The sequence below is a fragment of the Pinus tabuliformis genome, chromosome 8, assembly GCF_031772625.1.
Source record: "Pinus tabuliformis cultivar Carrire ecotype Pingquan chromosome 8, CPIR1, whole genome shotgun sequence".
Taxonomy (NCBI): domain Eukaryota; kingdom Viridiplantae; phylum Streptophyta; class Pinopsida; order Pinales; family Pinaceae; genus Pinus; species Pinus tabuliformis.
Window position 1 is genome coordinate 2,062,936,971 of NC_142294.1, and position 27,090 is coordinate 2,062,964,060.

A 27,090-nucleotide genomic window follows, 5' to 3' on the forward strand; every position below is an offset into this window, starting at 1 on the left:
CTTTCATGACCAAGAAGTCTGAGTCACCGCTCCTTCTTTATTGAAATGAGATTCCTATTCCGTAGTTGCGCCCTACTCTCCAAAGACGTCAGCTCGTACTCGAGCCCATACGAGGTATGCTTGTCTTACTCAAGCGAGTCACTTATCCGTATTCTTTCTCTCATCCCAGTTGCCAGATCGGTCTTCCATCCTTCATCTAATAACCTTATTCTTATATCGTATGAGGGTAACTTCTTGCAGCTAGCAAGGACTCTTATGAGCGAATGCAGAAGGAGGAATAAGGCATACTACTATCAGACTGAAAGCTAAGCACTTATAGTTGTCAGTAGTCCGTACGGAAAGAAAGAACTGATAGCGAGTAGTGAAGTAGGCAAGAAAGCAAGCACGGAATTACGAGTGGTTCTGATCCGGGATGAAAGAAGCCATAGAGTAAGGTAGGCAAGAAAGCACCAAGCAAGGGGCTTGCGCTTCCTGCGGATGACTACAACATTGAATTGATGTTCCCCCTGATGACTACGACTGCGAAACTTGCCCAATTTCTGCTGTTTCCTTAATTGTCTGAGCAGAATGCTGCATGCTGTTATTATTTTTCTCTACCAGTCATGGCAACCTGCCTCTCTGTAACAGGTGATCAGTCATGGCAGCCTGCCTCTCTGTAATAGGTGATGCAAAGCAGCCTTCCCAATGTTCAGGCACGTGTCTCTTGCATGCACATTGACCGGCTGAGAATGAAACAACACACACTCAAAAACATTTCTCTTTGAAAAAAATAATAGAGTTGCTTTGACAGTTTTCTAAAGGAGGTGAAACAAAGAATTTCATGGACGGAACTCAGCTTATCCTTCTCTCTTGAGCAAGAGGCATAATTTTTTGGGGGCGGTTTATTTTATTTTATTATGCTATTCAAACTATCGAAGATTACGCTGTAATGCATGCAGGCTTGGGGGTCTTCAGAAAGGTGGCCATGGTCTTTTTATTCCATCAGTCGAACTATCCAAGATTATGCAAAATAGGTGTAACACATGCAGGGAGGGTCTTAGGAATGATGGCCACGGTCCTTTTGTTCCATTAGGACACCGGTATTTTTTAATTATAATTTTAAAAGACTCTTATAATATTTTATTAATATATCTTGGCATTGATTTCAGTTTTCACGAACGCCACACGTGACAGATCTATTATGCAAGAGCCACTAATCTTGTTCAAGATAATTCGATAAACTTGGGGTTTTTAAGAAAACCTCTTTCGTGTTAGTTTATTGTCTTTAAACAGGCCTACCCTCTTAGTTGATTTTAATAATTAATTTAAGTTTGATTTTTATGTTGCAATAACGATCACTTGTACCTGAATTTTTACTGTCTGCTTTAGGTTTGGCTGTAGACTAACGGCTTCGTTACACAACATTGTGCTAACTTCATTGAAGAAATTACTATGGATGGTTGCTCAAGGTTAAGGATATGGTAGCTGGAAATCTACCCATGCCATGTTCTACGGTGGCAACGATGGTTCCGGAACTATGGGTACCTAGGACATTTGGTTCTAACACATTTCAAAATTTTGTTTATAATATGGTAAATTTTGGAAATTTTGTGGAATTTAATGGATTCTTGGTAAATATGTTGGAATTTTACATAAAAAAAGACACAATATGTATATATCTGTAAATGTTTTGGAATTGGAGGTGAAACACTTAACAGATCTTATTTTAAAATACTCTACCAATCTACAATTTAATGAAATTAATCTGTCATAAAGCAGCTATGAAATTCTGGTAAAACTATTATTGTGCAATGTCAATAAGAAACTATAAACTTGAGATAAAAGTATATTGTCAAACGTTCTCGACTTTGGATTATAGATTCTCGAATATCTCAAACTTGAAGAAAGATCAATTGTTTTCAAAATCTGCAATACACATATGGGTACCGAAGAACCTAGTATTGGTTACTATCACCGCCATATAGGACTTCTCTATTTACTGGATTGTTACGAGGGTGAAGCTGAGGAGTTATGCACGCCGACAGCTCAAACGAAGGTTTTTATCGATACCGAATAGCCCCAAATTCTTTAAAGCAGCGGGTTCTTAAACATTATGTGAGCTCGATCCTCCATTTGCTTTTCATGCGATAGCATATTTCTATACCAGATTCTTGAAAGCACAGGTGTGCCCATTTTGTTAAACCCACTAATCTTGATCCCATAAAGAGCACATGATTAACTAAATCGATACCTAAGGTAGCTTAATGGCAAACAAGCAACCCACCGAAGTAGATCCCCAGTTTTGTTGTTAAAGTCAAACGAAAAAGAATTCCCAAAGCTTGAGGTTGTAAGTATCATTGTAGTTCTATGTTAGGAGTTGTTTGAAATTCCAATACAGGCTCCCAAATGGATAGTCAATCATATAAGGGTGATTCCTAAAGCAGTCCCCTAGCATGGCCTAAGTCTACACATAAGTATGCACGACATTCACTTACAAAATTGAGTTGATCATACAAATTAATCTGAATTTTGGGTTCATTCTGATTTCTATTTTATATTTTGACTATAAATTAGTTGTACTTGCAGGGATGCCAGCTAGGATGCTAACTCGAATGCTGGTAATGGTTCTTTTACTTGATCAAGGTAAACAACCTTATCTATTGATCGACCCATGTTTTTCTCTCTACGCAAATACCCATTGAAGCCATCCAATGCGTTTTCCAATCCATTAGACAGATGGCGCTCGTTGAGCCTTTCAACCTAGTGTACAGGGGCGTCATGCTTTTGATTGATTGACTACCTCATATAGATATCTTACTCTGCTCTTGGAGGTTCTGAAACAGGCTATAGAGCTCTCTGAAATTGGTCCTGGAACTAGATCTGCACCTGTCCTTGCTTATGGGTAAACAACTAGATCAACCGTCTAAACCACTGATGTTGTCGGGTCTCGATCAACCGAATATACCTATGCTTATTTTTCTACTGCTGGTACTTCTCCTAGTCTTGCTTATGCATTTGGATCTGCTATTGTTGGTTCTCCTGGTCTTGCTTATGCATCTGGATCTGCTACTGTTGGTTTCACTGAGTCCACTACTTCGGTTACTTTGATGCTTGCTTTGCTCCAGCTACCTATGCTTTTGGTTATTCACCACCACCTAGTCTTGAAGCTGCCCTTGGCTATGCTACTGTCTATGCTTATATGCTTATGGCTTATTCAATGCTCAAGCCCCCTTCCAAGCCCCCCTCCAGCTCAAGGCAGGGTCAAGGCAGGGACTAGCTGCGATGCAGCCTTCCTTGTTTAATATTGTGCTGCCATCCCATTTTCTACATAGAACGTTTGCGCTGCATCACTTTCTTCGATGGAGGGCTTGTGTGATGAGTTTCTAAACCACAATTTTGACACAAGGCATGTGTGACGAATCACAGAGTGTTATTGCCTCACGTTGTGATGCGTTAATACCATTGTGGGTAATGTGCGGCACCGACAATGTGTGGCACCGATGATATTTCGCCGCAATTATACAACTACTTTAATATCGACTATGCCTAACACTTTAACACCTAGCCATTTTTTCAATTCAACCTTCTTATTTAATATGCAACAAAAATAAAATTTTAATTCACTTAATTCATTAATGTTCAACAATTATTCAATTTTGTGATATCATAAAGAACAATATGAACACAACATACGCAACAAGAGGGGGCAACTCCCAAAACACTTCTCCCCTTTAATCTTATTAAACTTCAAATAATATTTACAATAGAGTTACAAAGGGGCCAGCAAAGCCCAAACTCATGTGCAGCTCAAGTACAAGGAGTGGCAGTCGTTGGCCCAACCCAATGCACTTGCCCAAAAATGCCAAGTTCACAACTAGAGCATGCCCAACCTAAGGTTGACACCTTTCCTAGCAGAAACCCCAAAAAAGGTGGCCCAAAATAACCTAGAAAACCAACCCTCGGACCTGCCTAGAAACCAACTCACTTGGGCGATCTCTCCTCCTTCTATGATGTGCCTTAGCTACGTTTGCAAACTCTATGATGTGCACCCTGCATATTTGTGATATCTCACCACTTACATTTTTGCGATATCATAGACTTTGCTTTTTCTACAATTTGTTCTGTAATATTTATTATCTTGTGCAAACTTGCCTCCTTGCTCCCTCCAATTGTCGAGCTTCTCTACTTATAGTCACTCTAGTTGTTTGATTTTATGTGGGTCGATGCCCCTTCACTTCTTGAGCCGACCCTTCATCTTGTGTAGGCACCCTTTCATGAGCGGGGGTGCCCGTGGGCCGACCTGCGTGTGGACGTGCCCATGTCCCTTCGTTGGGCAGGTGTGCCCCTGCCTAGGTGCTCTCCCTGCCGTGCTTTCCACACTACCACTGCTAGTTGCTACCATGTCAAACACTCCACATCCCACTGCCTACTTTCTTGCTACACCTTGACCGTCATGGCGCCTAGGCGGTCCTCCTTGGTGTGGACGTGCCCGTGGGCACGAGTCCACTGAGTTAAGTTGTCGCTATGCTATGGGAGGGCACTCTCCTTCATGTACCCTTTGTTATACCATGTCATGTGGACAGGCGCGCCCATCATGACATGCCTACTATGCCTTGCCTAATCTAGTGCTCGTCGCCCCGCCTCCGTGCAGGTGCACCCAAGGCACTCACCCTTCCAACCTGTGCACGTTACCTCTATGTGGATTTGGGTGCCCCTCCTCTATGTGGGCACGCTCTTCGCACCTCTAAGTTAATTTTTTGCCACCAAGTGAGCATGTCCCGTCATGGGCACCCATTGGCCTCGGTGCCAACTTGGGGTCTTGACATCCTCCCCCACTTTAAAAAGGTTATCGCCCTCGACAACACCATCTCAATTAACTCTATCGCCAATACCAACTGTCTCAAAGTGCAACCAACTCCAACGTCAATTGTCCCTATTGCATGAACTCCTTGCCTTCATCAAATGAACTCCCATCAAGACTCATGACTCCATCTGGGTAAGACTCCTCAATCTCACAATCATCAGCCACAACTCGTCGTAACACTCCACACTAGTCGCAACTCATATCATGCCAATCTATCACATATCGTCATCATCTGTATTGTTGCTGCCATACTCCAACTCAACTCAAACATATCTTTGTGCATTGCATGCCCCCATGACTCGAACTATTTGGTTGATTAGTGCAACCATCACATCCAAACCATGAAATGCACCTCCTCATGCCATCATCATTTGTTTCTCCAACACTTTATCACATCTTCAATTTTGATAAAAAAAATATTCCCATCTCCATGCATTAATTCTTCAACCAACGTTCATGGTGCCATATCTAGGTCCCTGAAGAAAAATCCATCTCATCTGCGATATGTTGCTCATTAACGGTGTCAAAGGGGCAAGTCTTCACTTGCCTCATCTTGTTGTCCATGGTCATAGACCAACAATCTCCATGTCCATCAAAAATGGATAAATCCCATCAGACTCAACCCATGACTAAGTGCTCTCACTAAGACATCCTCATCAGTGCAACCACCATCCAACTCCAAGGCATCTTGCTCCTATTGCATCCATCAAGTCGCTCCTCACAAATAAATCCCATACTGTGCCCAAGATATGTGTTATATACCACAACAAATTCAAGTCTCAAAACTAATCTCAGCTCCTCAACGCACTATATACTCCAATACCACCATCACATAAATTCTTCATCGACTACAACGTTTTTCAAGTCATTATAACCTCCTCTAAGACATCTTCATCCAAAAATTTAGGAAAGCACACTTGTCTTGGTCACAAGTCCCATCGCAAGTTACCTCTACCCTCTTTGTCACATGAATGTTCTCATAAGTCACCCATGTCTTCAAAACGACCATGGTCTTGCTGTTCGAATGCACCCAACATCCCCATCGGTCCATCTACAAAATATCTTCATGTGTTGTCAACACATCCATCCTACACAATATTCTCACTTGGCACTTCTGCTTAATGCCCATATGTGACATCTCTACAAGTGCTCTTACTCGATGTCCCTGCATGAAGTTTTCAATGCCGACCTTCTTCAACTCAATGCACATGACTTTGGTTTTCAAACTTGTCACCTTCAACAGAACCAACAAAACTTCAGTCATCGCATCCTTTTCTTCGATCATGTTAGTGCCCTTAGTTTCCCTACCCTCATATCGTTATTGCAGGTCCCTTCCTTCACCACTGTCTCCCCAACTAAATGTTTGCAAAGACTTCTCCGGCCCAATGAGACTCCAATGATGAAGTCCACCCAATATGTGTTATATTGCCTTCCACTTCGTTGTGCCCTTTCTTCCATCTTTCCATGAGTCATGTCGGTCACTTAGCCAAATCTTTGTTTGGCTAAGTATGACTCACTCATCGCATAATTTCATCATGTTCCACCCTTGTCTCAAGTGTTTTCACCTTCTGCCCTAAGGTCGAATACGACCGAGACAAGTTGTGCAACAAACAATGTCCCTTGTTTCCCAATTGCATAAGGATGCATCCCATCCTTCCAAGGAAAGGTTTCCCATCACACTGGTAAACACATTCTTCCTTCGTTCATCTCTGCATATGATCCATCTTCTAAGGATTCTGACGAAACATAAGTTACTGCAATACTTACATCTCCATGAGGTCTCTCCAAGTGAGTGTCTCCTTCCTTCAATGGCTCCGTTGTGCATGAATCTAGTTTAAGCGCGAAAAGCTCCATCGCACTAAGTTCCTCCTATTTCACCGGCACATCTGCAACACTTTCTTCTTCATTCATCACAACTTCTTCCTCAACATGGTTAATAGCTACAACTTGTTCGATCAAACATTCTTCTTCAAAAGTGCGACAAAGAGTTCCTTTCGGGATTTCCAACACTTCACCCTTGGCTATCGTTTTACCAAGCATGCCCTGTTTTTTTTCAACTCCTTCATTCCTTCGTATAAACAATCCAGTTTTTCTACAAGTCACAAGTATTCAATTTTGTTCAGGTCGCATATCCCTTCTCTAGCCAATGCATGAAGGGTCTTATCTATCACACAAACTCTTCTTGCAACTCTATTAATCTTTGTTCAAACCCTTGTTGAGCAACTCACAATTTTGCCAACAAGATCGGTTCATTAGTGATCGAAAAAATGGTTACCACACCACCATTTCCTTCAAATTCTATCAAGTGCCCACCTTTGCAAAGTAGGCTCTAATACCATCTATCATGGCCCCACATTGTGATGCCTTGAGACTATTGTGGGCATTGTGCAACACCAATGATATTTCGTCACAATTATACAACTACTCTAACCCAGACTACACCTAACACTTAGCACATAACCAATTTTCAATTCGAGATTCTTATTCAATATGCGGCGGAAATAAAACTTCAACTCACTTAGTTCATTAATGTTCAACAATTATTCAATTTTGTGATATCGTAAAGAATAATATGAACACAACATATGCGACGGGGGGGGAACTCCCAAAACGCTTCTCCCCTTTACTCTTATTAAACTTCAAATAATATTTACAATAGAGTTACAAAGGGGCCAACCATGCCTAAACTCATGCGCTTCCCAAGTACAAGTAGTGGCAGTCATTGGCCCAACCCAACGGACTTGCCCAAAAATGCTAAGTCCACAACTAGGGTGTGAATCAACATGTATAAGAGCACTATCTAGGTATATGATTCTCATCGAACTATTTGCTAAGGAAAATGATTTGATTAGAAGCATTGGATAGTAATAGTAATATCTTCTCTCTAATTTTACATAAGCACAACCTAACTTTAGTGCAAGTAAACATTTGTTGTTTCCATGGATTTGATTTATTTTGTAGCTTATATTTGCAACATGAAGTATCCAACAATTAACGATTTCTATGTAGTGATTTTTTTTCGAAGAGACTCCATTATATGGTGTGACTTCACTCTACAGATACTTAACAAATTCCAAAAATATATGAAAAAACAAAGCCCAAAAATTTCTACAAAACTTTCCTCTGTTTCCAAAGTACTAATTCCCATGGGCTTGTCCAATACCTATGAAATTTACTTCTTATAACCTTATTAACCCTCTTAACATGCATGCAAAACAGAGTTGAAACAGACAAGTTGATGGATCGATGGAATACCTTATCTTAGAAGGTGGATGAATTAATGCTCCTAGTGACCAAAGTCCTCAAGATCTATCTCTTTGCTCCTTGCACTTGTAACCCACAAAACAAACAACCAAATTCTACCAAACCATATAACTTGTAGCAAAGTTAGTGTTAGCAAAATAAAAACCAAACATGTACATACTCAAGTTGAAGTCGTCGAGATCCATCTCTTTCCTCCTTGCACCTATAACCTCCAAAATAAACAACCAAATTATACCAAACTATCTAACTTGTAGAAATGTTAGTGTTAGCACAATCAAAACCAAACATGTGCATACTCAAATCATTATGAATAACACATAAATTGGGGGGTGGGGAAGTGGAATAATGTTTTTTATTATACCAAGATGAGTATAGAAGTGCAATTCTTTGAGGCTCTTGTAGTCACCTTCTCTTCTCATCAAAACTCACAATTAGGTTGACTACTAGACTTATCTTATGTCAAGGAGGAACTAGGTTCTCAATTCGACAATATTACGTATGTCAACTTCTGACCTTTTGCTTCATCGAGAAATTTTATTTTATGTATGATTTTAAAAAGTCATTAGATGAATCTAGAAATCTTTTTTTACTGAGTTTGAATTGAGTCTGGTCCAGGTGGCTTTGAAGAGGCTAAAAAATTGAAGTCTTTGGATTTTGTCGAAAACATGACTAGATCGAAAAGCTTGCCATCCTAATCCCAATGGCATATGTGACATTAAAATCTGACTTCGTATGCGAAAGTTATTAGTAGTCAAAGTTTGAGTAAAAAAGAGCAGTACTTTTGTTGCGAGCAAAATTTGGAAGCTCACTAAATTTGACAGTCTAGATAAATTTGGTGGAAACTAACTAAGCAAACTACATGGCGGTCAGAACTGGTCAAATTATCATCTATTCAATTTTTCCGATGACCCTAAAAACACAACGGACGATTTTTTGGCCTTGTTTTTAAAAATAAAAAATAAAAATAAAAATAAATATTGAAAAAGGGGTGGCGGGCCACCACCCATGCCACCCCCACCAACCAAATATAATGAATATATTTCAAATATGGTGCGGGTTTCCATTGGTGGACTCGCAAACCCAATGAACCACTAATTAATATTGGGGACTGATAGGGATCAAACCTACCTAGCTCGCCCAATGGACACCCCAGTTCCGAAACCATCATAACAAACAAAAAACAAACGATGCCCAATTAAAAAAAAAAAACTCATTATTCAATTTAGGTGCGGGGGGGATTTCACCTTGGTTCTCCACGGAGCAAACAACGAGCCTCCGCCCTTAGGCCAATGGTTTATGTTGATATTCATTCCCACAAAAATATTCAAATTGGACTTTTCATTTGACCAATGAACAGAGAGAAATGGAACATTAAAGTCAATAGATCGTTGAGGGACAAACATAACCATGACACAGTAGAACCATGTGGGGACACAAAATTAAGACAAATAATATTCTAAAGAAACATTTCCTAGAATATTCTACAAAATATTCCCTATGCATAATCTTTGAGGAATCTTTAAGATTTCTTGGGGCCAAATTTTGACAGTGTCAGAAATATTTCAAGTTTATACTCATTTGATCGAAAAGTTCACTAGGAATATGATGTTGCAGATGGTTTTATGATATGTGCAGTGGATTGTCTAGAGGTAGAACATTGAGCAATAGAACCATGAAGGTGGAACCTTGACGTAGGAATCTGTAAGACTCTTTTAGATTCCTTGGAGGCCCAGATTTGACAGTTTTAGAACACGGTCAAATTTATACTCGATTTTCATGATTTTTTGCAAGACTCGTGATGGAACAACCTACTTTTGCATTTGAATACCCAGATTTAGAGGTATATTAATGCATGGAACACTCTTCTTGTTTTTTCTAGAAAGTAGTCATGTTTACAGTCATTAGTCTCAAATTTTCTAGATGAATGTAATGATGATGAGTATGACTTGAATCTAACAAATGTATTAAGAGGTCCATTTTATGCCACTTGTGTGTGATTCCATTTATACTACTTTTTGAGAGATCATGCCTTTTCCATGTTGAAGGAGAATGTCTTGTGAGTGAGAGTTATTTGCAGAAGCATGTCTCTTGGGAGAGACATGCCACTCTAGATAAGGGATTCATCCATGTATTAATAGAGGCTACATTATGTACTCATCTTCTTGTAGAGACTAATGAAGCGACCTCCCCACTCTTGACCCAGGGCTTGGAATCTTACAGTGGTATTAGGTTGATTTAATTATTAATTATAATTATAGTTTTTTTATTTTTATTTTTTTTTATGTAATTTGACTCAGTCAAACTAAATTACATTAAAACATCTCTTTCATATTGTGCTCGAGCACCCCTCTCCACATAATTAAAAATTATTATCTATTTCCCTTGAAAATTTTACTATTTTCTTGGCATGTTTTATTCTTGCCATTTCTAAAACATGAAACTTCCATCTGTGAATGATGATAATTAATTCCGTTAGGTGGAAGAACTTCAAAAATTGCGCTCTAGTTTAGTTCACAAAAACCCGTAGGATTAAAAAAAGTCGACGAGTGAATGTATGGCCCCTTAAAGAATTCAATGATAGGGAAGCTTTCTTTTCTAATTAGAATCCAAGGTGACGAAGCTTGCTTCTCTAATATTTATGCTCAAGGGAAGCCTGCTTTCCTAACCTTATAATTACAATAATATGTTCTTTCTTCATGAAAATGTTTGTAGATATTTCTTCCCTCTAAATTTGGGATGGACTTAGATCGGATGGAGCAAGAGGTTTGGCACAAATTAGTTGCCTTATGCCCCCACGTGAAAAAGTAGTTATCTATGGAGATGGAAACATTAAATGTCTGTCTTGCTACATATTCTCAGTACTACACAATCAAACAATCCCGTGTTTTGTATGAAACACTATTATTTATCTATATGTGAACTTATTATTTTATTTTTTAGCTATTTGAGTGGATGAAGATGATATTAGAATATACACACTAAAAACAATTGATGACCCATGCACTTTGAACAATATTGTATATATCATGCCACCTCAAAATATATTTTCTCAGAACGAGCTTGTGGTGAAATGGGAAAAACTCTCAGGAAAATATTTTGAAGAAAATATACGTTTCTGTCGAGGATTTTCTTACATACATGGAAGGTATGAACATATATATCTCACTAATATCATGAAACTTTGTATACATATCAACCCTATGAATATTGGATCAGAATATACCACTTCTTTCAAATGTTCTTCAGAGGGGATCTTTATAATTTTGAGATTGGACCAAATGCTAGAGAAGCAACAGAGTTGTACCCAAAAGTTCAATACATGACCATGGATTCTTATTTAAAAGACTACTTATAACCATTATGAACATCAATGTACTCCAGTACGAGTGTTGCTTGAAATCTCCAATAAAGTTCAAATAATTGATAAATAATTCATCATTATGTTCCATAACTCTACATTTTAGTCTACAAATACCAGCTAGGATATTTTTCAATATTCAATATATACTTACTGGCTATATAGTTGTCTTATTGTGAAAGTTTTCCTGTCGCCATAACTCTCATGAAAAGTTACCAAGGTCATTATAAGTAGTCTTATGGCACAATTTTTTTCCTTTTTCAATCCAATGAACATTTTTTATTTTTTTTTAATGTGATGGTTTTGTGTGGAGAGGTGCATTTTACCGAAAGATATTATGGTTTTTCTCATAAAGGTGTATTTCATCAAGGAAATAATATATCAAATGATTGAGTGTAATTCGCAGATTTGGTTTGTAATGATTTCAATTATATAGAAATAGGTAATTACAAAGGGGATATAAGGGTAGAGAGAGAGAGACGAGGAGGAGAGTGAGTGATGAAGGGAAGGAGAGAAATAAAGAGAGTGATAAAGAGGGAATAAGGTTTACAGAGAGAGGGAGAGAGAAGGGGAAGCGAGATAGGGGGTTATGAGAGGGAGGCAGAGAGAGAGAGTATGAGAGACTCACAATGGGGGTAGAAATAGACAGAGAGGCAGAGAGGGTAAGAGAAGAGGGGGAGAGGGGGGAGAGGTTAAAAGGTGGGGGGTGAGAGGTAGGGAGGGAGAGAGGAGAATAGGTAGAGGGGGAGAGGGGGAAAGGTGTGTGTGTGTGTGTGTGTGTGTGTGTGAGAGAGAGAGAGAGAGAGAGAGAGAGAGAGAGAGAGAGAATTGGGGAGGTAAGAAGGGGAAGGGGGAGAGAGAGAGATAGGGAGGGAGAGAAGAATTTTGTGATAGAGATAGGTAGAGAGGGATATAAAGGAAAAGCTAGAAAGTGAGGGAGGCAAAAAGATGGATGTTGTGGAGGGGGGAAGAGAGAGAGAGGAAGGAAAGGGGAGGAATAGCGAGGGGTATCATCATTTTTTACCCTATAACCTCTTTCCTGGGGCCATATTCATTCTTTGTGGCCTCTACCCTAATTCCATATTAATTTTTTTTCCACTCTACCCTATGGCCATATTCCCTCCCTAGGGGCCTTCACACCATTTACCCGTAAGTTTTTATCCCCTTCATCCTATATCGCCCACTCCCTTGGACCATAAGCTTAGCATGTTACTCTAGCCACAACCCTTGGCCCCAAGCCGTAGACCAATAACAATAAATTATGCTGCCTAATAAGAATGGGATTTTATTCTTATGCCTAAGAACATTTGCATGTTTCTATCAATGCCTATTTAGAATTATTGGTGGTAATTTAGGTAATGTTGAATCTAGCAATCTAGGAAGGTGTAAATGTTTTTATGAACACACACACATTCATGCGTGAGTGCTCTTGTGTTCACTCCATTACCAGTTTTTCAAGGACCTTCTTCTTGCAAGCAACAACTAGGGTTATGAAAATCTTAATTTGATTTATTTCGTGTGATAGAAATTTTAAAGTTATCACCCTTTCTAAGTCAAAAATATCTCTCTATGGGAATAGAATAAATGGCATGTTTGAGATAAATAATACCTTTTAGGTCCATGTGTGTGCTTCAAGTGGTGAAATGAAAATGTTGCAATTATAGTAATTCAAAAAAAATCCAAGAAATGTACTCTAGTATGAGTGTTTCTTGAAATCTCCAATCAAGTTCAAATAATTGATAAATAATTCATCATTATGTTCCAGAACTCTACATTTTAGTCTCCAAATACCAGCTAGGATATTTTTCAATATTCAATATATACTTACTGGCTATATAGTTGTCTTATTGTGAAAGTTTCCCTGTCGCCATAACTCTCGTGAAAAGTTACCAAGGTCATTATAAGTCTTCGCGCTAAGATCTCCGCACCTGCAGAGTGACTCAAGGGCGAGTCACGATGTTTGTGTTGGGAGCCTGTTGGGCACGAGATCCCCCAAGGGCAATTTTCGGGCTTATAGCCGATATTTTCGTCAAACTTTGTAATCCAAGTGTAAAGACTCCACATATTATGGTCGCGGAGTGCATAGATGTTAAAGAGTCATAGGGTTGTCCGCCCTTATTTTGGAAATGTAATGTCGGCTGTAGAAGATCTACCCATGGTTCGCGGACCATGGGATTGTATAAAAAGAGCTAAGCTCTAAGTAGAAAGAGACATCAAACATGTAATAAAGTGATATCTCTAAGCAGAAGTCTAAGTCGTAGGTAGAGGCTCTGTAGCTGAGTGCGCAGAGGCCTAGGGTAGAAGTCCACGGCTGAGTGCGCGAATCCCTGCAGTTAAGTGCGCAGGGCAAGTCGAGTCTGTAATTTTCCGTAATTATCAATAAAGAGAAGTATTCTACAAATTATGCGTCTTTCTTTCTAGTTTATGGAACTTGTTATGTTGGGTATGAATTTCACTTATAATGCTTATATGATGTGCGAATGTATATAAATGTGTTGATTAAGTGAACACAAGTAAGAATACTTGTTTACGCAAAGCTAACTAATATCAGTTAATAAGATAAGTAAGACACTTAGCCTAGTTTGGTAGATATTGCAGTTCGCTGCCCTAGTAGCGCGGAAGTACCTTAGCCCCAGGTTAGGGCTGCGCAAAAGCCAATTGTACCCTTTCGCGAAGGTACTGAAGGGTGGAGAAGAGGGCTAAGAAACCTATGCAAAGGCAAGTATAGCTGGAATAAACCGACATCACATCCATCTCAAGGGTGCAGAAACTTAGTTCCAACATCCCCCCATACTTCTTTCGGTGAAACTTTAGTTCGCGCTCCACAGGCTGATGTTGAAAGGGCCAGTAGTGTGGGGATTTGTTTGGCTAACTAATGTTGAACCTGGGTTAGGCCCCTTCAATCCAATAGGGGGCAATCTGTTATAGGCCATTTTGTCACATTTGGTCAATAGGTCTTCAACTGGATCAATCAACATCCTTTGACCCCTTTTTCATCATCCTTGCACAAATCACTAAGCATGAATCATTCTAATCCATGTGTTTCTACCTGAAAACACCTTGTTTCAGTAATTTTAAGGACCAACACACCTTGGTATCCTACTAGCCAACGTTGACTACCAAGTTTCCCTACTCTACACTTGGGTTGATCACCAGCAAGTTGCTTAGTGTTGGGGGTGCACTGATTCTAGAAATTTGGGAAAAAGAGAAAGAATCTTGAAGCTTCCTCATCCATAATCTTCCAGGATCTGTTGTAACCATTTAGCTCAGAGAAAATTCTCAAATCCTATCTTATCCTACCTTGGATTTTTCATCCCTTATCCCTTTATCTCACCCTCCCATCAAGAGTGGATATCAAGCCCGGATTGGTAAAAGGACAAGAATTCATGAACTACCTCCTTCACTGATATATTTACTGCCATCCATAGGCAAGGGGTTGGCTTTTGGAGAGTGATTCTACACTTATGCTACTATTGCGAGAGATATATTTCCATGCGTTAAGGTGATTAGAGGTGCACTTTGTGACAAGGAAAGGACAAGTCAACTTGGAGGAGCTCTTCTATAAGATCAGTGCCTATTTTTTGTTGTAACTCATTCCATTTCTATTAATGCAAAGAGTTCTTTGTTTTCCTATATATGATGTTATGGTTTCATATATTTCAATACCATGTTGATCTATTTAATAAATTGATTAGATGATGCTACATAGATTTCGTGGATTGTTGGCTTGTGTTATCTGACTGTGTAGGTTCTAATTATAGCAATCAGAGCTAGGATTAGAGCATTCGAGCTAATGAAGTTGCGAAGCATACGCCAAATTCTAGGTAGGCTTCATCCCATTATCTATTTACTTTAAGGAAAACATTATTCCCTTTTCCCTTATATTTTTCTAGGTCAATCCATTAGGCCTAGGGAAGATACTTATGTCTGCATTCGTAGATTCTGCATAAGAAGGGGATTCTAAGGACATGGTAACTACCCAAGGTATTTTTTGATGTTATTTTCTAGTGGAATTATTTGATGGTATTAAGAACCATTTGAAAGATATAAAGGAAGAATGAGAGGAAGGGAAGGCATGGATTATGATTTTCTCTTTTGACATTTTTTTGGAAGCACGAGTAAGTGTTCCGCAAGTGAGGGTTTCAGGTGATCAAATTAGCTTAACTTTGGTGGGATTCTAATCTAGATGTATATTGGTGGCCACAACTAATCCAATTGTATCGCCACCATTGTTTCTTTCAGTTTCCTTAATTGTAGTGCATTTTACTATTTTTGGTAGTTTTTTGGGTCCTGGACTTCTTGAGCCGTTTTGAGGCCCTAAACGACATTTTTTTGGAAAAAAAGCAAACATAGAGAGTAAAATTAGGGTTTGAAGTTAAAAGTTGTAGTCCTTGGATAGATATTTCTAACGAGGTATCTTAAGCATCAAATGAAGATTATATGTCAAAGTTATGACCCCCGGAAGTTGATGTACCAATTTACCCTAACAAGGCTCGTAGATTTTTGGTGCTTCATCTCCTAGGGTTAGGATTTTGGATGTTTAGGGTTTTCCATTGTTTCTCAATAATAAATAGGCCTTTGATCCTCATTCTAACATAGTTCAAAAGGCATGTATCCGCCACATCTCTTCTCAAAGATAAGCTACCATCGCCTGAGCTAGCTTATTTCCATTCTTCATGTAAACAATTTTCAGTAATTTGTTATTAATGAATTGAAATTTTGTTTTCGTTGTATCTCTATGTTTTTGTTCATATCTGTATTTCATTTCCTTCCTTCATAAGACTGAATCAGTGGTATCAATGCAGTCAGCTCTAGCCTCACTCTCATAATAAAACAATTATAAATCCAAAATTATAATTAAATAAATCAAATCTTGAGAATTAGGAGTTAGTTACTCAAACTAGGGAGTTTAGTTAGGATGAGAGATTCTCTCCAATTAGTTCTCCTAGATTAGTGTTTTGTTGAGAATGTATCTCAACCAAGCTTGTTCAAGATAGACGCACTATCTTGAGACAACTTGCGCATGCATTTATATGTATCATAAACATTATTTAAAAAATAGAAAAATTCATGAGAATGAGAGACTACAGGAAAGTCTCTGATGCCTTTTCAACCATGTCTGGTTTGGGTATATTTCTGCTATTTATTTTATGATAGGTTTATTAGTTTATTAGATTACTTACATGTGGTATCAGAGCTTTATAGTTCTTAGGGCCTGAATGCTTTTGTGGTGTGATTGTCGACCACGACTGATTTGATCTGCGTAGGGCACTAAAATTGTAATGCTTGCGAATGCCTGAGGTTTGAACCCTTGACCTAAGAGACATTCAAAGGCTCTAGGGTTTATAGTCGAATTCTCGAAATCCGCAACAGGCTGTTGTTCGTCGTGTGGAATTTTTTATTTGTCTTGTGTGTGCATTTATTTCTTATTGACTTCAAGGGGTGGCACGAACGATCTCACCGAAAATCTTCTAAACAAAGCTTGTGGCAGCACCGAGGGCCATCATGAAACTTTATTTCATTGTTGCCGTGGTGGATCTCTGATTCTGTTCATAGACAGAGTGCTCCTCCGTTGGTTCTCTCGACATTTGGAATGGATCAAGTGCTTGCAACATTGAGTTGTCGACAAAGAGGCTCCAAGTTAAGTCCAAAGTAGCATTCAAAGGAAGTGTACATGGTGCATACCAGGGGTAGCCCGCCGTTGTAGTAATCCAAAGTAGAAATATATTGAGCCATTGCACCAGTCATAATCACATCGATGTAGTTGGTGTTAGGCCATAGGCGAGTTATAATTCTTTGCCAAGATTGGACTGAACATTGCCTTTCAAAAAAATCAGCCAACTCTGGATTAGGGTGCAGAAGCTCCCTGACTGCATCTCTGACCGATGAAGCAGTCACCTCTCTGTTGAGACTTCTGGTTTTTATGTCCAGGAAAAATTGTTTCCTGTGCACTTCCAGGAGCCGTATGGCTCTGATGAACCCAGAAGCAAAAATGGCTCCCATCCTCAAGACTTCATTGTTTTGAAGGAGGCTGCATAGAAGTTGAGAGTACATGCTCTGGTAGGCATCCAGACAGAGGACTATCGTGTTTAGACTGGTGTAAACATTGTAAGGGTCATAAGGCCTCTCCTGGAAGTAGCGGCTCTTGTAATAGCTTGTCAGAACGAGACATGCTAGCAACCCTCCTGGAGTCTTCGCCTCTAGTTTTATGAAGAAAAAATACATTCCCTTTCCCTGTCAAGTCCTTGCATGTATTGATTCATGATGGGCATGAGAAGACTATACAGAAGAGTTTTCCTCTCTAATTCCTCTTAGATAGTGGGCATCAATTTCTGCTCACCAGCAGAGGTTCTAGAAATCATGAGGAATTCTGAAACTAGATGCGCAGAAAGGATGGGGGAAGTGTCTTCGTTAGTAATACAATGAATCTCAGACTTGAGATCATCATTGTGATGACAGGTAAATATTTTTTGAAAGTTCCTCTAACAGTTCACCCGTTGAGGTCGTATTTCTTCAGATATTCGGTATCAGCATTTCTCATTAAGATTCCCAACCAACATTTTAGAGAGGTATGAAATCGACATTAGATGTGCGTTGGAGAACTTAATTAATGGTATTGAAAGTGTGAATCCATAATGAATGCACCCAGCACATGATGGAGTGATCATCACTGTATGCAGAGACGTGAAAGCCACTCGTTCAATGCCTAATTACAATCAACGTTGCGCAACAGAAGGCTGCAAAATTCACCATATTCGTCGGCTAAAGTATCTCAGAGAAAGTCCATTCACAACTCCAGAAAATCCCAACATAGCTCTCTGCTTCCAATCGCGGTTATAATCTAGTCAAACGTGAATGAACGCTGCCAAAATATTTTTCCCACCGTCAAATTAAAAGAGAGCAACGGAATTTTAATAGTTGTTGATTCTACAAATGAACATGACATTTGACCCTGCATGGAGGAGCAATGGAGATACGACTGTGATGGCGATACATGTCCTGGTAACTGGATATTGGTCAAAGTGCAGTGTTCATTCGATAAAATTTACTCATCTCTTTTACAGAAAATTCAACATTTTCATAAATTCATTTTTTTCATAATGCATGACCCTTTATAAATACATGTAAAGTGGCATGTTTTGTATTTTGAGTGATAAGTGATTTTTTTTTTTTAGAGAAAGTCATTGTTGCACTCCAAAGTAATATTTTACTTTGAGAGAGATTGAGTAAGTGAACATCCATATTTTGAAGACAATTTTCCTCAAAGATGAAAGGTTGATGTACTTCAATACTTAATAAAGACATAATTTTTTTGTGTTGTTGAAGTGTCCTAGATCCGCCCGAAATTGAATAAGGGGATCTTAGGTACACTGTGAGAGTGTTTGTGATCGCACATGATTCTTGATATTGTTTTTGTTTTGTGTCTAGTTTTGACACTAACCTTCATGTGGTATCCTTCTAATATGGTACACATGTAGCACACAAAAAATTAGGGAATTGCATGCACATAATCATTTTCATTCAAGTTTATGTAATCAAGTGAACTACAAACAATCAACAAGCAACAATCAAGTTGCCAAAGATGATTCTACATCAACATCCAATCAAGTTAATGAAGTTGTCATCTACATCCACAACATTTGCATCAATTCAAAAGAAATTGTTTGGAAAATGAACTTGCACCATTTTTTTAATAAGCTCAATACAAAATTGTAATTTGCAAATCATAATTTGTAAGTTGGCTTGTAATCAAAGTCACATCGAGTTTAATTGTAAGGGTGCATTCTCAGTTGAAACCGGCACCCAAGCTTTGAATTGATAGGGAGTCAAATAAGTCCAGTGAACCCATTGTTTTTTAAATGAGTCATTCAAATCATTGTAAGTGTTTCTCTTTGGTGTGTTTTCGATAGTGTTCGACACCCTTTTTTTATCAATCAAGTGAGTGAGTTCAAGCAAGTGAAAATCTCACAACATCAAGCGAGCCTGAAACTAAGCGAGTTCAACTTTAACGAAAGAAAATATTCAAACAACAATCAAGATTATTCATATCTACAGCAAGCGAGCGTGAGTTCCAACAAGTTCACATGGCGAAAAGCTTTCAATTGTTATAGATTCTTAACAATTTGATCCTCTCAACTGTTGAAGACATGGTGAAAGTCAGAAAAGCAACTCTTGTTGATATTTTAATGAATCTACAACATGCACATGAAACAATTGAGTTCCTTCAATTAGAGTTGCAACTACAAAGAGATGAGCTACAACATAAGAGTGTTGCTTCCAAGTCATTCAACCATACAAATGAAGATAAAGATGTTGATTCCAAATCACTCATCCAAACAACTTCAAGTGTAGAAGTTGTTCATGGTCAAATTTAACTTGCTTCTTCCAAACCAATAATCAAGTCGTGGGAAGAACTCCAAAGTAACAAAAATCAACGAGGATAAGGATATGAAAAAGACGAAAACAACTTGCATATCCCCGATTATTCTAAGCCAATCAAGTTCATCAGTGCAGGATTTCTTGATCAAATAACATCAACAAGTGATGAGAAAGTTGAAGACAAACCCACATGCAAACATTGTCAAAGAAAAGGTCACATTGAAGATCAATGTTTTGATCTCCATCCTTGTCACCATTGTGGCAAGAAGAGTCATTCATCAGTGTAATGCAGCAAACAACAACAATCAAACCTATTGAAGATCAATTATTCATGGATTGATCCTTGGGAATGGTCAACCATGGTCAGAAGATTGTATAAGTTTTACAATCGAATTCACTCACACATCTTGCAGCCAACAGTAAAAATGAAGATGGTACTCTCGTGCAGTTGAATAGGGGAGTACACTAGTGAAACACTTGTACACTTTAAGGGGGGGAGTTTAGAAATAATTTGACGAAGATTGTCTCTCCTTTTAGTTGACAAAGGGGGGAAAATTTCAATGAAATTAACTGTGGTTGTCAGACTGAAAGTCTCGAAAACATCAGCGAAGCAGCCAGTGGGCATTTTCATCAGCGAGTGAGCATCAATAAATTCCCCAGTGGGCAATCGACAACAAAGTCAACAGTGAGCAGTTTTCAAACACAGCAAAAGTAACAGTGACTTATTTTTCAATGTCATCAGCTAGTGGGTGATCATCATCAGCAGATTCACCAATGGGCGTTCATCAACTTTTGTCAATAGACAAACAAATACGCCAGTGGGCATTCATCAAATTTTTTCAGTGGACATAGGATGTTGATTTCAAGAAAAGGACAGTTGGATCCTTTTGAAGCTTGGCACGTGATGGAGCTGTCAAGCAAAATTCATAGATGAATCAGACATGTAGCTGATTCATGGTCTCTTCATATTGCAGTTTCTTCAGCATCCAACTTTGGCGGTTTTTTAGGAAAATGTTTCTTGAGGATCAACTTGAGAACTTGGAAGAGGGTTCCTTGTTCTTATTTTGGATTTATCATTGAGGGGGGGAATGTTAGCCCCACTCTCATAATAAAACAATTATAAATCCAAATTATAATTAAATAAATCAAATCTTGAGAATTAGGAGTTAGTTCCTCAAACTAGGGAGTTTAGTTAGGATGAGAGATTCTCTCCAACTAGTTCTCCTAGATTAGTGTTTTGTTGAGAATGTATCTCAACCAAGTTTGTTCAAGATAGATGCACTATATTGAGACAAATTGCTCATGTATTTATATGTATCATAAACATTATTTAAAAAATAGAAAAATTCGTGAGAATGAGAGACTACAAGAAAGTCTCTCATGCCTTTTCCGCCATGTCTCGTTTGGGTATATTTCTTCTATTTATTTTATGAGTGGTTTATTAGTTTATTATATTACTTACACTTTCTCTGTTTTTTTATGCATGTCCCCAACAAGATTGAGGTATAAGTAGTTAGGGCTTGAACTAGTTGAACCTTTGCAAGACTGGCCTTGCCAACCCTGATAGCCTCCCATGGTGGAAGAAAAGAAAGACAAGGGAGCAAGAGATACTTTAAAAACATTGCTCGAAGAAGCCCTTGAATGACAAAGGAACACAATGATGGACAACTTTGCCTATATCCTTCAACGAATACCCACTGGCGACGCATCTTCATCCAACAGTCAATTTGGAGGTGCTTCCACCTTCAAGGTACAAGTAAAATTCTATATCCCTATATTTGAAGGTCAAATAGATGCATATGTTTTAGATAAATTGTTGAATATGTTTGAAGGTTACTTTTCAGTCCATAGTTTCTCCAATAGGGAGAATATTACTTTTGCATGCTTAAGGTTGCTCCCCATGTCAAGGACTGGTGAGAAAAGGGTTGAGGAAACCTCTCTATTTACAATTTCCCCCTCTTGGAACTCTTTCAAGGAACAATATTATCTTGTGGGTAGCTATGAGGCAAAGTCCATATAGTGGACCACACTACAATATCAAAGGGACCAAGATGTGCATGAGCTCACAAATATTTTTCATACTCTACGCATAAATTTGGGTATCAAAGACTCTGAGACACATATGGCGCTCAAGTACCCCAACTATTTGCACAAATACATTTAGGAAGAAATGGTGTTCATGGACATCTCCTCGCTTGGTGCAACATACTAATATGCTGCCAATATTGAACAAAAATTTAAACAAAAGAAGTACGCCTTTAGATGTACGAATCAAAAGTAGGGTAAGATCACCCCCAAACCATAGAACAAAGGATAAAGCTAAGGTAGGGTGACCCAAGACAACCTGTCGAAGTAGCAAGCAATGAATAACACCATGAAGATAAAGAAGGACATAAGAAAATGAAGTGAGTTCTATAATATCCCCACTGACAACATGAGTCAGTATCAAGCCAAGTAGTCACTAATTGCTGAAATGAAGGCTTCAAATGCATGTTCCGACTCTGAGTCATAACCTAACAAGGGGAATTAAAAATTGATCCAGATTTAAACAGGAACGCAACAAATTACAGAGATAACCATATACACAAAGATGCAGCGGAAATAATACTTCATTTCATTAATGGAAAATACTGACATATGCTTACAAACAGAAATGGCAATAAACTAGCTAGGGCGATGGTAGCTTATCTCTGAGAAGAGATGTGATGGCTACATGCCTCTGAACTGTTCTGAACTGTATTACAATGAGGCTCGAAGGCCTATTTATTGTTGAGAAACAATGGAAAACCCTTCACATACCGAAACCTAACCCTAGAAGATGAAACGCCAAATTGTGGGCCCCGTTTGGGTAAATTGGTACATCAATTTCCTGGGGTCGTAACTTTGGCATACGATCTCCGTTTGACGCGTACGATAGCTCGTTAGAAAGATCTATCCGAGTACTACCACTTTGGGAGGCAACATAGGGCTCGATCACCCCAGAATTCCAAAAAAACGTCGTTTAGGGCCTCAAAACGGCTCCGGAAGTTCAGGACCCGAAAAACTGCTAAAAATAGTAAACTGTGCTACAATTAAGGAAACTGAAAATGCTGAGAAAGACAATGGTGGGGGTCCAGGTGGACCTGGCAGGTGGCCACCAATATCCACCTGGATCATTCCTCCCCCCTTAGGAAGCAATGGTCCCCATTGCGTTGAGCTCCTCCATGAGATGAGGAAACCTCTGCTGAACTTGTTCCCTGGTGAGCCACTTGCCCTGCTGAAGGAGTTGGCCTGCTTTGACAACTCGATACAGTTGGATATGCTGTTGGCGAGTGTTCTTGATCTGTGTGTCCATGATCCGATCAGTTGCAGCTTGTTCCATGCAATCGGGATTTAATTCTGTGGGTTTGAGCTGTTCTGCAATGTCGGATGTGTCTAGCAATGGTGGAAAGTATGGCCGAAGGCGGTCCACATTGAACACTGGGTGCAGGCCAAGGAATGGGGGAATGCTGAGCTCAAATGCATTGTCTCCCATAGCCTTAGTAATGGTGTAAGGACCATATCGAAGTGGTCTCAATTTCCGATAGGCTCCAGTAAGGCGTTCCTTTTGCAAATGCAACCAGACTTTGTCGCCCACCTGAAACTTGTGTGGCACCCGGTGTTGATCATGTCGCTGCTTGTACTTGGCATTTGATTTCTCAAGAATGTCATGGACCTGCTGGCGAATATGTTGGATGCGCTCAATGAAGCTGGTGGCCTTATCTGTTTCGGACTGGACATGAGCTGAATTCATGTGAGTAGCTGCAAGTGGCATGGCCACATCAATGGGGCATAGTGGCTGGAATCCTAAACCCACCTGAAAAGGGCTATGGCCAGTGGAGCTGTGAAGAGCTCGGTTGTAGCTGTGCTGAACATAGGGGAGGCTCTCGTCCCATGTGCGTGGATGCTTTGAGTTATACATGCGCAGAATGTGCACAATCATCCTGTTGACAACCTCTGTCTAGCCATCAGTTTGAGGATGGAAGGCTGTGGACTTCGTGAGTTTGGTGTCCAGCATTGACCAGAGACTGGACCATAATGTGCTGAGAAACCGACTGTCCCGATCTGAGATGATAGACTGTGGGATCCCAAAGTGCACCCACACTCGTTCAAAGAAGAGTTTAGCAGTGGCTTCTGCTGTGATATTCTTCTTGCAGGCCATCATAATGGCCATCTTTGAGAACCTGTCGACGACCACAAAAACACAGTCATTTCCATGCTTAGTGGAAGGAAGGCCTGACATGTAATCCATGGAGATGGATTCCCAAGGTCGACTAGGGGTAGGCAACGGGGTATAGAGGCCTTGCTTCTTAATGGTCGGTTTGGCAATGGCACAGGCAGTACATGATCGGATGTACTTCCCAACATCCTGTCGAAGATTCGGCCAATAGAAATAGTTTTGCAGTACTGCCACTGTTTTCTCGACCCCGAAATGCCCAGCAGCCCGACTGTAGTGTGCTTCCCAAATCATCTTGGCACGCTCGCTTGAAGGAACACAAAGGTGACCGAGGTGGCATAATAGGGCATCCTGGAGGTGAAAATCTGCAACCTGCCGACCCTCCAAGAGTGTCTGGTATGTGTGGCCGAATTCTGGGTCGCTTTTGTAGAGAAGTGGCCAATCAGAAGTCTCGTGCCCGCAAGAGTTGAGCACGGTGGTTAGCGCCATGATCGGTGGTCGACTGAGGCAATCTGCAACATTATTGGTGCTGCCCTTTTTATACTTGATATTCAAGTGAAACTGTTGCAGGTATGTAGACCACTTCTGATGGCGATCATTCTACAATTTCCCTTGGGTCTGTATGAATTGCAGAGGTCGGTGGTCTGTGTGGATGACCGTTTCCTTCCCCAAAATGTAATGCTTCCATTGTCGGCAGGCCTGTACAATGGAATACATCTCTTTATCATAAGTGGGGTACTTCCGGACTGTGTCTGAAAGTGTTTCACTGTGATATGCCACTGGATGTCCATGTTGAGTAAGGACTGCCCCAATAGCATAGTCAGAGGCATCTGTCTCGACCTCAAATGGTTGTTGTAAATCTGGTAACGCGAGCACTGGTGCCGTGCAGAGGCGATCCTTCAACTCCCTGAATGCCTTCTGTTGAGATTCAGACCAAAAGAATTTTGCTTTCGCCCCGCCCTTGGTGACTTGACTCAAGGGCCAAGAAATATGAGAAAATCCCAACACAAACCTGCGGTAGAAGTTGGCAAGACCTAGAAAGTTGCGGAGCTCTGTTAGAGTGGTTGGAGAGGGCCAATCCCGAATGACTTGGACCTTGGCTGGATCGACATGCACCCCCTGTTCATCAATGATGTATCCCAGATACTGGACCTCGGTCATGCCAAAAGTGCATTTCTCCAAATTGGCACATAGCTTGTGTTGCCGCAGTGTTTGGAGAACCTGTCGGATGTGGTGGAGGTGCTCTTCCCAACTCTGGCTGAAGATCAGAATGTCATCCAAGTATACTACTACAAAGGAGTTGGTGAATGGCCGCAAGATGTCATCCATTAGCCTCATAAAGGTTGTAGGAGCATTCGTCAATCCGAAAGGCATGACCAACCATTCGAAGAGGCCCTCCTTGGATTTGAAGGCAGTCTTCCACACATCTGAGGGTTCAATTGGTACCTGGTGATATCCTGACTTCAGATCGATCTTGCTGAAATATTTCGCCCCCTTTAGTTGGTCTAGGAGGTCATCAATCCGCGGGATCGGGTACCTATTACGGAGAGTGATCTTGTTCAGCGCCCGATAGTCAATACAGAGTCTCCACGTCCCATCCTTCTTCTGTACCAACACTATCGGGCTCCCACAGGGCGAAGAACTCGGACGGATGTGACCTTTCTGTAGGAGCTCCTGAATCTGCCTCTTGATTTCATTGTTCTCCAGAACGGAGCGCCGATAAATTGGTCCATTGGGTAGCGGCGCACCTGGGGTCAGATCAATGGAGTGCTTGACTTGACAGTGCAGAGGAACCCCTGCCGGGGAGGTGAAGATGTCTTTGTACTCCTCCACAATCTTGTCCATTTGTAGCTGCCGTGCAGAGGGACCTCGTTTGGAGGCCGCGACCACTGTCTTCTTCTTCCCTTGAGGGCGTATCATCAGGAAAAACAAATTTCCTGGTTTTGGAAATGATCTTACTGCATTGTTTTGCAGTAATCAAAGAGATGGCGGCAGGTGGTGGTACCTCTGGTATCCTGAACAACTTATTTCCCAATGTAATAATAACAGCACGGGGCCTTGATTCATACACAGCATGTCGCTTCCACAAGTATGGTTGTCCTAGTAATACATCACAAACTTCAAGGGGAACAATGTCGCACAATACCTCATCCGTGAAGGGCTTGATGTTGTATGGAAGGCGACACTGCTGGCTCACGCGAAGATCTCGCCCTTGGTAAAGCCACCCAATGGTGTATGGTTGTGGATGTGCTGTGGTCGGTAAGCCCAACCGCTTCACGACCTCTGCCGAAATGAGGTTCTTTTGACTCCCGCTATCAACAATGAACTGTATCGGGGAGCCCTTGACCCACATCTGGGAGTGGAAGAGACGCTCCTCCTCCTCTGGATCTTCGGGTTCATTTTTCTGGATCTTTGCGGTAGCAACAGTGGCGCTGGGATCCGCATCAATGATCTGCTTCCCTTTTTCATACCCCTTATCGGGTTCTGACTCAGAGTCGGAACATGCATCTGATTCTGAAACCTTTAGCTCAGCCACCAGTGACTGTTTGGCCCGACACTCACTTGTGTTATGAGTGGAGCTCTTATGGAACTCGCACCATTTTCCAGTGTCCTTTCTCGGCTTCGCGGCGTTGCTCTTTGCTTGCAGCTTCAGCTGGTTGTCTTGGGCTGTCCCGCCTTGGCTTTGTCCTTTGTTTTGTGGTTTAGGGGCACCTTTCCCCTGCTTTGGATTCGCAGATCCAAAGTCTCGCTTCTTTTGTTTAAACTTCTGCTCGACTTTGACGGCATACCGGTATGCTGCGCCGAGCGAGGGGATGTTTAGGAACTGTATTTCTTCCTGGATGTACTTGTGCAGGCAGCCACGGTATTTGAGTATCAAATGTTGCTCCGAATCCTTGATACCCAACTTTGTGCGAAGGGTATGGAAAAGATTGGTGAACTCCGGCACATCTTGGTCCCTTCCCTGCCGCAGTGTGGTCCACTTTATGTATTCATCCTCATAGCTTCCGACAGGGTAGTACTGCTCCTTGATGGCATCCCGGAACGAATCCC

General features: G+C 40.4%; 1 pseudogene; it reads right to left on the bottom strand.

Annotated features, from left to right (window-relative positions):
- Positions 1-17,015: 17,015 nt before the first annotated feature.
- LOC149244751 (indole-3-acetic acid-amido synthetase GH3.5 pseudogene) lies at positions 17,016-18,009 on the bottom strand (annotated as a pseudogene).
- Positions 18,010-27,090: the final 9,081 nt, after the last annotated feature.